Raw genomic sequence first — 16,591 nt, forward strand, 5'->3', positions numbered from 1 at the left:
TGCTGCTTATGCCCTCTTAACCTTTGTAATGTGTTTGAAAGCTTGCACGTTTTTTTTGTTTCCGGGTCAAATGTGACCCGTGATTTACTCAGCCCAAAATCCTTATTAAAACCAATGACCAGTAGTCCAACTTCTTTTTCCCTCACGGTAACGATTATGATTATTATGTTTCATTTAAATGTAAACACTCGTTTTGATTGTACTTGTTGGCACACGTGTACTTTTGATCTACAATCTGGTTTTAATAACTAAAAAAAATTGTATTTCAGTCATATTTCCAATGTTAAGACATGGGTAATTAGTTATGTTCCTATAAAAGGACAATTTAGAACACCATCCAAGGTATTTGCATGTGTTGGGGGGGGGGTTCAACTTAATGATTATAAATCATAGATAATCTGATTTTATGGGTATAGATTAAGTCATGAATAACTGTACGCTCTGTACCATTGAAGGAGGGTTACACTGAACAGTGTCACTGAGGTAAAAAGATTCTCTTAATAAAAATTATGACATTGCACGGATTTCCATTATAATATATATAAAAAAAAAATATATTAAATTTATATTAATATATACTAATATATATATATCATATTTCCCCTTATTCCCAAGGCAAAGCACCAGTAACGAACCCAACGGGAAGGGTGTTTGCTGGATGGGATCGACAACACACCCTGGATCTAACAAGGGCTGTGGCATCTGCTGGGGGTAGATCTGGAATGAGGCACAGTTATGGTGGCGGAGTTCCCATGCAGAAGAAATATTGCATGCTACAATGTCATTCGGACTGCTCCTTTGGGTATTTGGACAAATGAACATTACGTAAATTCTTTCAGGAAGACTTTGAAACTTTTCCTCTCTTCCTTAAAAACTGATCAGCTGTTTGGGGTTCAACCTTTTCAGCTAACCTACGAGAATTGGCCATGCATATTCACGATAGCCAATGTCTTCCTTCTGCTGCGGCATTGTCTTTCAGGCCAAGCTGTGCGAGCCACCTCATCCCCTTCCACCTCCAGTCTCGTCACCCACGCACCTGGTGCCCCCCTTCCGGCCAGACCACTCTTTCAGTCGGTCTTCGGGTGAGACGCTTCACACCCCCCACCGCGTTTCTAGACTCCATCCACTGTAATTTCCGAACCTGTTCATTTCATGTTATGCAAATGTACAACATACACCTTTGCATATCTGCACGAGAGTCTGTGCTGAGTGAAATCGTGAACACGTCCATACATGTACCTCATTTCCAGGATCTGTACACTCCAGCTAGTAGCAACCGCCCATGTAAGCATCCAGGGTATTTTGTCGATCTCCACTGGGTGTTGTCTGTGTATCGGTTTGGAAACTTTGAGCCAAATTTCATCAACAAAACAGCCTGCAATCTCCCAATATTCTGCTAATGTCCACGTTGACCCATAACACCAAATGTATAGCTTTTTAGAGACATTTACAATGTTACTAAAATTATCATTACAATTGTTTTTTGCTTAGAATACAAGTCGCCATGTCATAAGGTTTGAGCCCCGGAGTGGACATGGAGGGGAAAAAACTATGGAGATTGCAAAATTTTAGTTTGCTAGTTAGATAGCACAAAACGTATTACACTCCTTGCTGTCTAAATACTCCTTGTTATTTGATAGGCTTACTATGACAGTTGTTTTGCACTTTTGATGTCAGCTATAGCCTTCTTGTAACTGCCTTCATTGGAATACTACCACTACTCTGTGTGAGTTTTCAACATCGCTCACCTGTTTCTGTCCCAGTCATGATCCTCATGTGTTTTTCACTGGCGTTGACCGCTGCCCAAGATTTGATCCCAATGTGTGGAGGTAGTCGACATCGTGTTTGTCTACCTGAGCTCTTTCTGCGTGCTGTTGACCTGCTAGTGATGGGTTTGGCTGCAGAGCTGCTATTGACCTCTTCCGATTGCGCTATCCCCTGCTCGGACTGCGCCGTAGGCTCTCAACCATCACCGGACATCGCTTCCAGCCCCGACCGGAACATACATCCACCGAGGGTCCCGCCGTTAATTCCTACAACAGCTCACAGGAATAAAGTTCCATCGTTGTCCCAGTCTCTCTCGACTCCACGCTCTACCAACCGGTTGTTTGCCCACAGCCTGTTTAGCCCGCCTAGCGGTTGCTAGCACCGCCACCAGGCTGTCACCATCACCCTCCATCAACTTTGCTCTGCATCACATCCGCTCACTGACAGGGCAAGGGGACATCTCCATCCGACTTCTCCCATCGTAGCTAGACTTTCGCCCAACAACTTTTCTGAGCTACAATCCTCCTAGTGGATTTTGTTTACAATCTTCAACCCGTGGCTCTGGCGGGGTGAGTTCGCGCGATATCTACCGCGGTGAGAAAGGAGGTTCTCGCCGGTGTCAGAGCCTGTCTCAGCTCTTGAATCTGCGGTCTGCAAAGTGTGTCTATGGTCCCCCTCACACCTTCATTGCTGCTGTATACCGCCCCCCTGAACGAATAGTGACTTTTTTTAAATGACTTTGCTGCTGGTTCCTACACCCCACTTATCCTCTCTCTCATCAAAACATCCATAAATGATGGCTGGGCAATTTCACTATACCCCAATGTGCATAGCAACCTGCTCCTCAAACAACTTCCCCTCCTGCTGTTAGACAGTTTTGATTCAGCAACATACACTTTTCCCACACCTCCAAAGGACATATTCTGGATTAATCTGCTGCTCTGGTGTCACCCCAATAACTGACATTTTCTCCTCTCCTTTACAGTGAAACTCAGTCCCTCCATCTCAAAAATACCACGTCTTCTTTCATTTTGGAACATAAAGAATATCAACCCGCCACACTCACTTCAACTATCCACTCCTCTGCCTTACCTGACATCACAATCTCTCCACTCCCGATGATCTGGGTCTTCTCATTACAACACTGGACTCCATAATATCTCAATTCTCTTGCAACCGTTGAAAAACAGATCTGTCTTTCTCGTTCTCCCCCTTGGTTCACCCCCGATCTCGACTCATGAAAGCCAAAGGTCGGCCACTTGAACGTCTCCATAAAACTGGTCTCACTATTCAAAAAGAAATGTACAACAACCCATCCTACGTTACAAGGACTCCATTGCAACACACAAATTCCTGCCAACAAAGAAACTCCAAGTCCCGTTTCTTCCTACATGTCACCCACCCCGGACTTTCTCCCTCCCCATTTGTATACTACCACTCCTTCTGCACGGTAATGTCTTTTTCATAGAAAAATCAAGAACATCCAACTTGATTCCCTTCCCACACAACTTGTTAAAGCCTGCCTTCCTCCTTGGTCCCCCTCATCTCTGCTATCATCCCACTGAACTGTCCCTATATCCTTCAAAACTGCTGCCATCACCCTATTTTGAAAAAAACTGGTGCCGACCCATCCAACTTCAACAACTTCGTCCTATATCCCCTCTACCCTCCTCTCCAAATCCTTGAAAAACGTTGCCTCTCAACTCCATTCGCACCTATCCCAAAATAACCTGTATGAACAGTTCCAGTCGGTTTCCGCCCCCTCCATAGCACTGAAACAGCACTCATCAAAATCACCAACGACCTCCTCATGGCAGCTGATCTGGAATCTCACCATCCTCATCCTCCCGACCTGAGTGCGCATTTGACACAGCTGTCACACCACCCCTCCTCAATAGGCTATCTTTCATCGGCATCACCCCCACTTCGTTAGACTGGTTAATATCTTTACCCCTCCTGACCACACCCAGTTTCATTCAACCAGAGTCCTGTAATCCTTCCCTTCTCCGTCACTTCAGGTGGAATCCAGGGCTCTGTCCTGGGGCCCCTACTCTTCATCATTTACCTGCTTCCCCTCGGCAATATCTTTCCGCAATTGAACATTCACTTCCACTGTTACGCCGATGACACCCAGCTCTACCTCTCCACCAAACCCTCGTCCACTCTCCCACCCACCTCCCTTACAGATTGCATCTCTGCATAAAACCTGGCTCACCCAAACCTTCCTCAAATTAATAGTAATAAAAACCGAGGTTACTTCTCATCGGCACAAAAACCACTCTTTCCAAAACAGACAGTTTTTCCTCACATTTGACAACTGCTCCGTCTCACCCTCCCCAAAGGTTAAGAGTCTGGGTGTCATCTTGACGGCACATTATCCTTTCAACCCCATTCAATAACATCACCCGGTCTCCCCTACTTCCACTACGTAACATCAATCGCCTCCGCCCCTCCTTACCCCCAACTGCTGCAATCCTTGTTCCAGTCTCGTCCTCTTCCTGCTCGATTTTGGCAACTCTCTCCTCTTCGGTTCTCGCCGACAATCCCTCCCACGCCTCAATTGGTCCAATTCAGCTGCCCGCATCATTACTTGAACCCCCTCCATCCACTCGATCACTCCTGTCCTCCAACAACTCCACTGGCTCCCGGTCCAGTTCCGTATCAATTCAAAGTCTCCTATTAGTCCTCCTATTAGCATTCAAGGCCATCCACAACTTGCCCCCCCTATTTGTCTGATCTCCTCCAGCGTCCCACTCCTTCCGCTCCCTCAGATCCTCTTCCTCCTAAACCCTCTGTCCCCTGCGCCCGTCTCACACCATGGGGGGCAGAGCATAGTATTTGAATTTGTTTTGTTTTGCTATATAGTATTGTTTTGCTGTTTGTATAGTATTGGTTTTGCTGTATAGTATTTGTTTTGCTGTTGTTTATAGTATTGTTTTTTGCTGTAGTATTTTGTTTTACTGTTGTAGAGTATTTGTTAGCTGTTGTATATTATTGTTTAGCTGTTGTATAGTTTTGTTTTGCTGTATAGTATTGTTTTGCTGTCTTAATTTATGATCCTGTGTGGCGTCCTAGTGCCAAGAAAGGCGTCTTTAAATAAAATGTGTCATATTATTAACATTATTTTTGTTTTTTGCGAGATCCGCAAATGAAACCTAAGATCTTGCAAATGAAACTCGAGAGACTTATTTTTTTTTTTTTCTCCAGTCACCTTTGGTCCCTTACTGGATGATAAGGGAAGCCTTGTCCATAAAACAATTGTAAATGTTATTTATCACATCTGAACTTGAAAACGGTCACTTGACCCTAACATGAAAGGTTAAGTCTTCACATGTACGTTTGACTGTCATTCCTGGAAAAACATTCAAGACCGATGCCTGTGTGTGACAAGAAAGTACTGACAGCTACTTAGAGAGCCAACCTTTGCTTTTCTCCAGCAAGAAGAGAAGCACTCAACAACCATAATGGTTCTCTTGAGGGCACTGTTGCATGTTTGCCGTCTGACTAATTAATAGAACGGTGGGGATTTGTGGACTGATTATGTAAGTGAACATTGCACTGAATGTACATTGTTCCTGTTGGTTTTGTAACATTCATTTTAATCTTTTTTTATTATACTTATACAATGTGACACCGCTCTGTTTAGAATACCGGATTTGCAATACCAAGGTCCACGTTTCTTAACCCTGATCTAAATAGGCATATTTTAAGACGTGCTGGAGAACTGTAGGGCTTTTTTTTTTTTGCTTTTTCATACAACTGGTAATAAAATAAGCTCAATCTTTAAATGATTTAAGTGAAAAGCAATGTTAGACTCTTTGAAGTTTTGCAAAACAGAGAGTTGGCTTTACTCGTAACAATGAGTGATAGGCCTTATGAGGGTACTTTGTATTGGGCATTAGAGAGAATACACACCACATATCGTATACATGTGCTAAAACTACAGTTAACTTCAGGAACACACAGACATACCCATACAGTATACACCAAGATATTAAAGGGGGGCGGCACACCCACAGTAAAAATCAATGATCCAAAAGATTTTGAGAAACATTTATACATGCTTCTTGACATGAAATGATGAAGCACATTCATTGTTTTCAAAGAAATGGGAGAGTCTACAATCACCCCACTGAGAGGTTTAAATGCTATTTTAACATAAGCAAAGGTGTATCATCAAGAGACAAAAACGTCAAAATCCAGCATATTGAGCATGCCATAGATCCCATGTGATTTTTCTTTTTTAATTTGTTGAACCCGAAATATTAACTTTCTATCTTTATTCAGTAATGACACCATAGTTTACCAATAGTAATAGTCAGTTTTATTTTTTGGTTTGTTTTAAAAAGATTATATGTTAAAGCTAGTATTTTTTGTTAACTGACTTGGTTGACACGTGACACTATAATGTATATACAGTACATATACTGTAATATTATCATTTTTTAAGCATAATCATGTGTGTGTTGTTTATTTATATTTAGACTGAATCATCCAGAAACCATATAATCTGCAAGCAAGACATTTCAACTATGCATCTGTAACTGCTTAGCTGTGTATGCATTATGCATCAGTTATGCATCCAGCACAATTGTCTCATCAACTCACCGTGCACCCTAACACCCTTGCATATTAATTCTGGCTATCAAACCCAATCCCATTCACAGATTATGCTATCATGAATATTTCATTTTAGTCAGTGAAGTGGATAAAGTCTTTGGGGATCTTGGGGATCATGTAAGGACCATCAGTTATGGAAATGAGATGTACAGTAAAGACACTGGCACTTTTCACAAATGCACAACTGGTTGCTTTAGAAACCCCCTGGGATGAAAGGACCATGTTGTAGTTGCTGAATAGGGGACCTGCTGGTGTTGCTCACCTGTACTTCCACTGACCCCGAGCACACTAAGCCCCATGGACTGATCCACTTCAATTAGCTATTGCTGTTGACGTTAAATCACTTGTCTGTGCACTGGAGAAGTACATCATGTTTTATGGTTTAGTGATTAGGCCAAGCTCATTAAAACTATGAACTGGACAATATGGCGACATTGATAGGCCTCATATTTGTATTTTGGTGCATCAGAACAGTCCATCACTACAAACCCGAACTCCAAAGAACATCGATTTGTTTTGTATTTCTAAGTATTGTCATTGGTCTGCAGGTCTGGGTAGCCTCATCGAGTTGCTGAAGAAATGTGAGATAGATCAACAATTTAAGGGTCTGAAACCAAGCCAGTCTTGGGCAGGCTGTATGCCAATCCCCAAGTATCATTAAGCCCTGTTCAATGACTTGGGTTGTGGCGTGTGTTGTCAACCTGTTTCCGATGGCCACACTCAGGCAAAAAGCCTGGCAGAGGTGATGCGATAACTGTAGTTGTACATATTGAAATAACTGCATGTCTAGCGCCTGCTCTTAATAAAATGTTTTGGTTTCCCGTCTTTTTCAGTTATATTTTGTCTCATTTCAGGGTTAAGGTTACTTTCGGTCTTTTTTCTGCCTAGCCGCCACTTTGATTCCCTAGCCCCGCCACAATGTTTTCCACCTGTGTCTAATGTCTCCCGCCCCAGTGTATATGTACATACCGTAATCCTCTGTCATTGTCAGATTGTCTTGTCTTTTGTGTCAGCATTCCAGCATGTTTCTAGTGAGTGTTTCCCAGTGTCGGTTTAGACCTTTGCTATCCCTGACTGAGTTCTGCAGTGATTTTGACAACTTTTGCTGTGAGTATTTGAACCTGATTAAATAGGCAACTTGAACTTCACTTTGCTTGTGACTCATGCATTTGGGGTCAATTTCCTCAGTTTGTGCGCAACCTGACACTAACACCTATGTTTTCGTAACAGTTTTCTTGAAGGCATTTTTGATGTTGCGTTTGCTGCATACACAAAGAACTGTGTGAAGATTTTTTTGAAGCTGAAAGCCCGGTCAAACCAGAATTTAATGGCCCATTTTGCCTCATTAATCAATGGGGGCACTGGGGCATTCTTTTTTTGCCTCAATTTCAATTTGGTGAACTGTACATGTATATTTGTGTCATTGACCAATAGAAAACCACTTGAGACCACCTACCTTTGAGGGAACAGAAAGCCAGATAGTTCAAAATGGAGGAAGCTACTATTTTATTAGCTGTGTTTTTTATTAACCTCTTCTGTTAGATTATAAACTACTCCTCAAAAGAGGAATACTGTAGTTTGAACGACAGTTGTGAGACAGAAATTGATGTAAAGTCTCTTTTTTTCCCGCTCTTCAATACCTTCATTGAATGAAACAATGTACAAAAGAGGTGTTAAGTAGATTATGAATAAATGTTTAACACTGAGTGGTAAACTCCTGTTTAAATCACCTTGTCCCTAACTGAATTAGTAGCACTGTTGCTTCCCTCAGAGTGACTGAAACTTGCTGTCAGATGTTGACACACTACTAATATACTTCTCTCATTAAAGGCGCAATAAAAGACAGCACATTTAACAGTAATCACTGGGTTTCCAGTAGTGCATATATTGTCACTGTGTAAAAACTAGCAGCCAGATGGGGAGAGGGTAAAGGGGAGCTCCAAATTATAAATATCATCAAACAATCATCTTTGACCTGTCATAAAACTGACTTTCCCTTTAAAAGTCACAAAAACTATACAGTACAATGGACATAGGTCGAGCATCCTGAACAGGAATCCATTGGAAATTTCCGTTAACCTAAATTAATTTTCTAATTTATGAATGATTATTATGCATTACTTATTTATTGTATTGTATTACATGGTATTATGACTTTGAGCTCCTTTTTTAAAAAATAAAATAAGTACTTCTTCAAATTTTCTTAATTTGATTCCTATGTGCAATAGATTATGTGTAAATATTTTTTTCTTATCCCTTTTTGTCCTCAAAGCACAAGTCCACAACAAATAGACAAGAGTGGCCAGGTTTTTTTGACAGCTCACTTAACCGCAGCCTGTATGGCGACATAAATGTTGAGACTCTCATGTTTTAATGTCTGCAGCTTATGAAAACTCTAATCAAAATGTTCTTACTGGTGCGCAAAATGGCAGCTGGATTATTAACCTTATAAACAGTGCATGGCTAGTTATGTAGGTACTGAGCTGAATCCGATTTGAATTAGCAACAGACTGGGTACAGTACTACTGAACTGAAAGGAAGTCAGAATCAGCACTGAATGTTACAGCCATATAAGCCGGTGAGGTACCAAAGTGCTTTTAGCAGAAATTTGAACAAACTGCATAGTTGGATATGAATCTCTAAAAAAGCAAATGACACCCGCACGGAGGAAATAGAATAACTGTCCTTGAGCTTGTGACTGATAAGCACCCTGCCATTAATCATTACCTCACTAAACCTGTAGAAAGACTCCATTTGCTGCCACTTTGTGTGACTGGGTCTTGGACAAGGGTAAAACTCAACTTGCACCTCTCCACACCAGGCCAATCCTGTGTGAGGTGTTTATGTAAGATTGTTAGTTTGAAGTACTAAAATTGTCGAACACAGACTCTGTTACTGCATAGACAAGGTGTGTGTAGAGGACGTTCAGCAATGGTTTGGTCCGATGTACACTCACATTAACATCCTGACCCTACACTTATATCAATCTCAATAAAAATGTACATTTTATCAATTTACACATCTTTTGAATCTAAGTAAATCCCCTTTGAAACTTCTCCCGGATAAGTTGAACTTTTTAATAAGTGTGAAACAATCTGTTGAAGCCCCTTGTGACATGTGACATGTAAACACTAGGAAAAATAGAGCCTCCGCCGCTTTTCTTTCTCCCTGCTCTTTTATCCAGCAGGTGTTACGGAAAGCCATCTCGGCTGCATGCTCTTCTTCTTTTAACCCCCAGCAGCCTTTCATCTCGCCTGGAAAAGTGCGTGCTCCCATGTTTATCCCTGATCCAAGGAGTAGGGTACAGCACGGGGTTATAAGGGGAGAGGATGCACAGCGGCAGACAAAGAGTCGGGTAATCTGAAAGCAGTCTTTAACTGACAAAAGGCCCCAGCTTACCGCATATCTGTGACATTAGGATTAGGGCTGAGAGACAGTGCTCTGGTTAATCTCTCCCCTCCCAACATCCCTCACTCAGCCTGATCTCCTCACCTCACACTCTCGGCAGACGCTTCCTTGCCCCAACTTTAATTAGTTTTAGCGCGGATTGAAGGAAAAGTGTGGTGCTTTCTTCAGGTGTAAAACAGTAACTGCCACTGAGCTTAGTCAGGGTTACAGAGTTGAGGTCAAGTGTGGACTCCTGGAGTTTGATCCGACTGCAGAGGAAAGGTCTGAGAGGGAAACCAGAGCCAAGAAAAACGCTGATGAAGAGAACTGAAATTGGTTCTTTCATGTATGCTGTATCATTGTGTTGCTATGGGAGAATGACAAAAAGCCCCTAGCACAATTCTGTCAAAGCAACTTATTCTCACGACTGGGTATGCACGATAGTCTACAAAACATTTTTGTACACCAATTTGTACAGTGGAGTAAGGTATCTAGTACATTACTCAATTACTGTACTTAATTACAAATGCAAGGTACTTTACTTAGTCTTTAACTTTCATACCACTTTCTATTTTACTCTGCTACATTTCAGAGCAAATTATTGTAATTTTTACTCCACTCATTCTGAGACTTCAGTTACTTACAAATTAAGATTTTGCACACAAGCACATGCAGTTTTAAAATCAAAGTTTTATTATTATTTTACCGCCCAAAAATACATACCTACGGTGCAGCTAAAATGATTGGGCCGATTAAGTTACTTGACAAAACTGTTAGATCATTTCCAGTTTCTGAACTGTGAGGATTTTTCTGCAATTAATATTTTAGTACATTGTCTGATGATACTTACCTACTTTTACTTGGTAAATTTCCAATGCACTTTAACTTTAACTCTCTTATTTTTACAGTGTGGTATTACTACTTTTACTTCAGTAAGATCTAAAACTTTTTCCACCACAGGATAAGTATGGATCTTACCAAATTAGGCAACTACTGGCGGTCACGTGACGCCGCTACAGAGCTCCGTGAGATTTAAATGTAAATGTAAATGTGCTGTATTTATATAGCGCTTTTCTTCTTAACAACTGCTCAAAGCGCTTTTACATCTACAGGAAACTTCACCTTCACACACATTCATACACTGTGGCCGGGGCTGCCGTACAAGGTGCACCTGCTCATCAGATAAACATTCATACTCCGATGCGCAGCACCGGGCAACTCAGGTTTCAGTGTCTTGCCCAAGGACACTTCGACTGACTGCAGGGGGCGGGGATCGAACCACCAACTTTCCGATTGGTAGGCAACCACTCTACCACTGAGCCACAGCCCGCTGAATCAGCATCACATACTAGTTGAGTTGAGTTTCCTCAAGACTAGGTCATGGATGGCGGCTACAGAGGTCCTTGAGATGTCGCCCGCTCAGCGGCAGTTGCCGTTGAGATTACCAGATGAAAAGGGGACTTTGAGCCAGGTAATCTACAGGGCACCGCTAGCTACGGGTCTTTTCGGTGGACATCACAGTTGAGTTTAGGCGACAAGAAATGGGTGTCATGCAGCGATGACAGTTAGATTCAGATACCAAAACGACTAGTTCAATTAGGAAAAAGATTTTGGTTCCATTGAACACGCATTTCCTTGGTTCCTTGGTTTCCCCCAGGAAGCTTACTCCGCTCTACAGCTTGAAAGCGCCGGGTTTTATGAACCCCCCCCATCCCCCCGAGCCCCCCCCCCCCCCCCACAGTGTTTTATTCTGCAGCAGTCACCGTAGGCTTTCAGCAATGCTTAGGAATTGCAGTGCATTATTGTAGGTTACATTTGAACCGGAAGTTGGATTTCCAGGGTCAAAGTTGGAAACACGTTCCCGACCTCGATTTCTGAACTCGGAACTGGACAACCACAGAGTACCCCGAGCTAAAAATCCAAAATGGCTGCTCCGTGCATCAACAGTTGTGAAAGCTATAGTTACATACAGTTATAAGCACTTTGGTCTTATTTGTGTCTCACTAAATCAATCTTACACACAGTCCTGTCCAACGTCTACCTGTGGACATGTTTTACGCTTTCAACTCGGGTGTGACATCATTCCCGGCTTCGGCTTCTGAGTTCCAAGTGAATTGAATGCATTAATTCTTCAAATTGCTTTTTGCACAAAAGGTTCATTAGAACAGACTAATAAACATCATCACAGGATAGAGTATTTTCACCAGAAGAATAAGTTTGTTGGTTTTGCTGGTAAACTAGAAATGTTTAAATTTAACTTCAAGTACTTGTGTTTTTATTCAAATGTCCAACTTATTGTTTCACTTTTGAATGTCCTGCTCAACAAGATGAGCAAGGTTTTTATAAAATCCATGCGACATAGCTCCTATTCATTAATTATGCAAAGGAGTGCTAATCAGAAATAATGGGCTTCTTAATTACAGTGCCAACAACGAAGGTGACCAGAAGCGCTCGGCACCTGGACGTTGCACCCATGCAGTTTGCACCAACATACCACAAATTGACATAATGAGGTTGACAAACTGTCAGCGATTAATGAATGCACTGAAAATCAAGTTATTGTCTCACAGGTGTCCTCAGGGTGTTGCATTTCTTATCGAGGTGTCACTCTCTTAGTAAGAACTGACACTATCAAGTGCATCTCATTTAAATGGTACCTCATGCAGTGCAGCCATCGCACCTTTTTTTGTATATTTATTAGCAGCAGTGTTGTTGGTTACTGCTGGGTGCCATGAAACAGTTTATTTAACGCTAAAGCTACAATCACCCATCAGATGTACGTGTTGTGGCTTTTTTCTAACTTTATAATACAAGCACACATGGTTGGAGCTCACCGTGCTTTCTATTCACAGATAATTGCACATTGTTCGTACAATAGTTAATTAGACTACAACAACTATACAATATCCTGTGCTTGACTTACATAAGTATTACATAACCCCACATGTACTATAGACACATATACTAATTAAATAGTAGTACACATGTGCAGCAGATCTTTACTTATAAATGTTACTGTATCACTAGCCAAGCACGATTCTTATTGTTTTGATTACTTTTTTCTTCTTTCTTCACACTGTTGACTTATTTGATTATTCCTTACTTTGTCCCTTTTTGTAATAACCTTTTTTTCTCTTTCATGTTATGAGTTGCTGAATAGTTGAAGGGAACCCAACATGACAAGCCCCTGAGAGTTTCTGGGTTTCCTTAGCATGCCCTTTTTTATTTATTTCTCTTAAATGCATCACAGTTGTTGTATTTTTAACGGGTGCTAAAGAAAGACAATGAAAAATCAAAACTATTGTTCCTCTATCAGGTGCAATAACGCTGGCTTGTAATGTGTGCAATACTCAACTGCTACTATTATTATTATAATTATATATTATTTTATTATTATTACTTTTCACCATTTCAACACCTTAATTATGTTAATTATGTGAATACTGTATCATAATATCCTTTGACTATGTAAATATCCACACCCTTATATTCTTATTCTATTTTTTGCAACTGTAACACACACTTTCCTTCGAGGGATCAATAAAGTATTCTGATTCTGATTCGATACATTGGGGAAAATAAATCAGTAAAAGTTTGGGATGCATTAGGCCAGAAAGGTATTACAGTTTGACAAAGTACTGGATGTTTTAGTATTAGGCTCCATGACCAGCTTCACTGGGCAATGGAATAGATGTGACATTGTGAAGAAAGTGGAGTGGAAGCACTGCTCGGACTTTGTGGTGTCACACACGCCCATATTTGTATTTTCTTGGAGCGTTGTGATATATTCTCCATTTCAACATTTTTCATTTTCTTCACAAAGGACGAGCTGAATACACAAAAATTATCTAACAAGTGCCCCCTGAGGTTCGCAATTAATCAAGACTTTCATTTTAATTTGTGGCCCTGAGCATGGGTGTGGGTGTGTGTGTGTGTGGTGTGTGTGTGTGTGTGTGTGTGTTGTGTGTGTTGTGTGTGTGTGTGTGTGTGGTGTGTGTGTGTGTGTGTGGTGGGGGGGGGGAATGGAGCAACTACACAAGTGGCCACTCTACAGTTTCCCTCTGGAGACCTGGGCAGCCAAGTGCTTCTGTCTCTTGGAGTGGATGAGGTAATCCTTCAAATGCTGGCTAAAGAAACCTAGGTGGATTTGAATTCACAGCAGGCCTAATATGAAGTTCATGCAAAGCTTAGAAGGGCAGCCTTTCGACAAGAAGGGATTTGGAAAAGTAGGGAAACGCTGTAAAGAAACAGATAACATTTCATCACTGTCTGATGAAATACGTTAAGACTTATTGTAGAAGCATTTCTTTTTTTCTCTCGGTTTCTAATACTTTTAATGCATGATATAAAGTGGCCTCTTCATAAACTCTATTTTACATTTTTCATAAATTCTTGCTTTGAATTTAACTTCAGAGAAATCCGCAAAACAAATGGCATTGGCTCAACCCAAAGGTTGCCACTTGGTTTCCTGGAAATTGATTCACACATTACTAAAGTATTTACTAGTTAGGGCATCCTTTAGTTTTAATAGTAAATGACAAGTCTAAAATAGGTAGAAGTCACTAAGAACGTATGACTCACAAATTGGGTGATGGACCCACCCAATCCAGAAGATAAGTGAATGCACTTAGTTACTAGTCAGCTGAAAAATGTACTCTTGTAAATCCCTACAGCAATGCCAGGTTTTGGCAGGTACGAGCCTATTTGGGCTGCTGCATTAGCACTGTTCTTGAGCGCTGTAAATGAGCATAAGGTAGAAGTATCCATGGCACTCTTGAGGCTAATCTTTGAAAAGCCTTATACTTCTTGGCTATAAAGTCATAAAAACATGTCTAAGCATGTACAGTACCAGCCATTAAGGCTGACATCAGGGCAAGTACAAAATGGTTGCCTTGGTCTCTGTGATCATAACGTCAATATCATAGACAGTGAAGAAAATGGACCAACAGATCCCATTGCTCTGCACAGAGACCAGTGAAGGATATTATAAGTTCTTTTCGGTGATGGCTAAGCATTACTGAGCAGCCTCCAACTGAGCTTGAAGACGTATATGGGACGTAGGCAACCTGTCTGATAGTTGTACGACTTCTGGTAGCTGTGCAAGAGAAATCTCAATCATTCCCATCAGCAGTGACGGAGAGAGTAGGTATATGTTCATAGGCACAGGCTAATTATTGCTGACTAAAATGATAGTTAACATTAGTACTTAAACCTAAACAGCTAATGTACTGTGAGTCCAAACTGTCTGCGAGCTTCTCCTGACAATACGGTGATTTGTCGACTATGCGATAGCCAGTTGCTTGGTTATGACCAATCGTTAGCCTATTTTGGCCTAAGGCAGGTTAGAGCCTGTTAGCATCAAAATCATGGTGCCATAGGAGCAACACTTTTTTCATTCACATTGACCAAGTACCCCCTTGGTCAATGTGAATGGAAAAAAAAAGAAGAAAAAAAAAAAAAGGACATAGGACAGCTAGAGAAGAGAGAGAAGGGAGAGAGAGAGAGAGAGAGAGAGAAGAGAGAGAGCGGATGAGATGCTTAAAGGCCCACAGGTGGAAATAATAATATAATAAATTTAATTGTAATGCACTTTATATTTGCAAAAATCTCAAAGTGCTACATGGTAAAAAAAGTAAGTGATAAAATAAAACACATGGAGAGCATGAAAATAATAAAATATAAATAAACAAAAACAATGTAGAAAAGGGCAAGAGATCAGTCAAAAGCTCTCCTAAAAAGGTGGGTTTAAGGCCACGTTTAAAATCATCCACAGTCTGTGGTGGCCTCAGGTGGTCAGGGAGAGCATTCCACAGTCTGGGAGCCGCTGAGCAGATAGCCCAATCTCCCATAGTCGGAGCTTTGTCCTGGAGGTTTAGGAGATAACCTGGCAATCGGAGGGTCCGGGTAGAGGTCTGTGGGGTGAGAAGTTCCTTGAGGTAGGGGGGGCTTCACCGTGGATGCACTGATGGGTGAGGAGGGAGAACTTGTACTCAATCCGAGAGACACAGGAAGCCAGTGGAGAGATTTGAGGATGGGGGTGATGTGGTCGTGTTTGCGCACCCTCAACAGGATCCTAGCAGCGCTGTTCTGGATGTACTGTAGCTTTTGAAGGCTTTTCTCAGGGATCCCCTAGGAGCGCATTGCAGTAGTCCAGCCTGGAGGAGACAAAAGCGTGGCCAAGCTTTTCCGCATCAGCTGGATGAGTGTGGGACGAAGTTTAGCGATGTTCCTGAGGTGGAAGAAGGAGGTCTTGCAGAGATGTTTATGTGAGCCTCAAAGACAAGATGAGAGTCCATTTTAACACCCAGGTAGTGGCTGATGTAGACAGTGGAATATTTGGCCAGAGAGGTGTGATCTGGTAATGGCAGATGACCGAACCTGGTGTGAGTGCCACTAAGATGGCTTCAGTCTTGGAGCTGTTTAGCTGCAGAAGTTTTGCTGCAACCACACCTTTACCTCCTCCAGGCAGGTGGTCAGAGTGGATGATGGCAGGGCAGCCAGAGGGGTTGGGTGAGTCCTGAGGCAGAGTTGAGTGTCATCAGCATAGCAGTGGAATGAGATGTAGAGGATAAACAAGGTGGGGCCGAGCACTGAGCCTTGAGGGACACCACAGGTGACGTTGTCGTCAGGATTTAGCCTCTCCCAAGGCGACATGCTCGTCCTCCTGGGAGTATCAGGTACGATGAGAACCACTCATGGACAGAGTCAGAAACACCAACAGTGGATTTAAGACTATGTAGGAGGATGTTGTGGTCCACAGTGTCGAATGCTGCAGTCAGGTCCAGGAGAATGAGAAGAGATGGGGAGCCAGCGTCTG

At 41.9% G+C, this 16,591-nt stretch overlaps 1 long non-coding RNA gene across 1 annotated transcript in view; it reads left to right on the forward strand.

Annotated features, from left to right (window-relative positions):
- The window catches only part of LOC116687510 (uncharacterized), a 17,216-nt gene extending 625 nt beyond the window's left edge, over positions 1–16,591 (forward strand). The window contains exons 2-3 of the long non-coding RNA XR_004331560.1: positions 14,612–14,619; positions 16,515–16,591. This is a non-coding gene — a long non-coding RNA (uncharacterized LOC116687510). The remainder of the gene's footprint in view (positions 1–14,611; positions 14,620–16,514) is intronic.

Source organism: Etheostoma spectabile, chromosome 4 (assembly GCF_008692095.1).
Source record: "Etheostoma spectabile isolate EspeVRDwgs_2016 chromosome 4, UIUC_Espe_1.0, whole genome shotgun sequence".
NCBI classification, from domain to species: domain Eukaryota; kingdom Metazoa; phylum Chordata; class Actinopteri; order Perciformes; family Percidae; genus Etheostoma; species Etheostoma spectabile.